A 1,912-nucleotide genomic window follows, 5' to 3' on the forward strand; every position below is an offset into this window, starting at 1 on the left:
ACAAAAAAAGTTTTTTGCTTCTGGGGTGGAAACAGTGGGAAAGATGGCCCAGAGGGAATAAAATGGACTCCCAGCTGTCAGCAGCATGAAGGTCAGAGTTCTGCGCAGGAATAAATGCTAGTCAGAGTCGGGACTTTTTTTTTTCCCCCGGTTTTTCGGGACAGGGTTTCTCTGTATAGCCCTGGCTGTCCTGGAACTCACTTTATAGACCAGGCTGGTCTCGAACTCAGAAATCTGCCTGCCTCTGCCTCCCGAGTGAGTGCTGGGATTAAAGACTCGCACCACCACAGCCGCCCAGAGGCAAGACTTACATCGTCAAATGCAGCTAGTAGCCACCAGGAAGGTCCTTTCTGAAAAAAGCTGTGGCCTGCTGCTTGTAACAATGCTGGTTCTCCTTTTCTCTTTAGGGCAGGTGTGTGCTGTGTCCATGATGATAATGAATTCAAGGTAGGTGTTAGATGGAAAGATTTGACTTTCCAGGCACAGTTCCAGGAACAGTTCTTGGCCAAGGATGAGAACTCTAACCTGACTGGATAACCTGCTGTGATGGGTTAAAGGATTTACCTGAGGCCAACAGAACAGGCAGGAATTTAATGCAGTCACCCCACATCTTTTTAAATTAGGTGAGGGGTTGGAGAATGAAGTGAGAGAGGGCTTAGCATTGCCAAGCCGGGTTACCTTTGATGCGGGACCTGGTGGAGAGAGCCAACTCTCTAGAGATAAATTCTTGGATCTTCATTTGTGTGCTAGCACACATGTGTGCACACTGAAAATATTAATGTAATAAATGGGAGCATTGGTGAATGAATTAATACTTAGAGGGAGATATGGCTTTGCATTTAAAATTGTGTTCAAACATTTCTGAGTAGATGTACCCAATGTACTGGGTAGTACGTTAAGGGTTCTNTTTATACAAAAAGATAGTTAATGTCAACATAGTCTACACATGGGTGTGTTGCTTAGTTATCTCATCGTTGTGGGTCTAATGACCTCTGTGGTGTTTCTTCTTCAGCTCTGGAGTTTGAGATGAACTGGTCCGACTTCCAGAAGGAAAGGTATGCATCTGTGTGTAGAGTCAAGGTTTTAGGTTACTTTGTTCCTTTCATAGCGGGAACAGATGAATTTTGAGGCATTCTCTTTGCATATAGAGAACATGAGAATTTTGTGTCTGTAGAACTAAGTTCCATTATTTAGTTTTCTATGCATCAGCCCTATTCTGAAACATGCCACAATATTAACATAAGAGATCTTTTGAAAAATTTGGCATTATTTATAAAATTTTTACTTTTATGTTTTGCCTGCATGTCTGTACCATGTGTGTGCAGTGCTTGTGGAGGCCTGTAGAGAAATGAAGCAAATGATATGAAAAGTTAATGTTTTCAGAGAACCTCATAATTCTAAGTAAGAGTCTTGGTTATGTAGAGTGAAAGAGCTTTACATTCTCCATGGTAATGCGCTGTGGCTCTCCCAGACATGAGCAGAGTAAACTTGGCAACTATGGTCTGGTAGGCGTGGGGTGGTGGCCACAGTCTCACCGGATCTCCATCCAACTCCAGACACAATTCAGAGTCAGCGGGCCAGCCATTCCAAAACTTGCTCACATCTGTGGCATGGAGGGTGGGGACCGAAGGGCTTTAATTTGCAGTAAAGGGAAGCACATGACCTGTTCAAAAAATGCTGATACCGTTAACATAACCAAATCTGGCCTGGTGGAAGACAGTATGAAGGACTTAACGTGGCCCACAAACTACCCATCTCCAATGCAGGAATCTCACTCTAGGGCCCTAGCCCTATCCCGAGACCCACTGGTCTCTCATCTCTAATAAATGATTGTTTCTTATCTCTAGGGTTCTACCCCCACTCCAGGAAAAGCCAGTGCAGTTACCTGACAGTGAGTAAACCCGATGCTTCT

General features: G+C 44.1%; 1 non-coding gene across 1 annotated transcript; it reads left to right on the forward strand.

The window, feature by feature from the left end:
• The first annotated feature begins 502 nt into the window (after positions 1-502).
• Positions 503-573, forward strand: LOC115063548. Its single transcript, XR_003843394.1, has one exon. It is a non-coding gene; the product is annotated as a small nucleolar RNA SNORD93 (small nucleolar RNA).
• Positions 574-1,912: the final 1,339 nt, after the last annotated feature.

Source organism: Mus pahari, chromosome 2, assembly GCF_900095145.1.
Source record: "Mus pahari chromosome 2, PAHARI_EIJ_v1.1, whole genome shotgun sequence".
Lineage (NCBI taxonomy): Eukaryota > Metazoa > Chordata > Mammalia > Rodentia > Muridae > Mus > Mus pahari.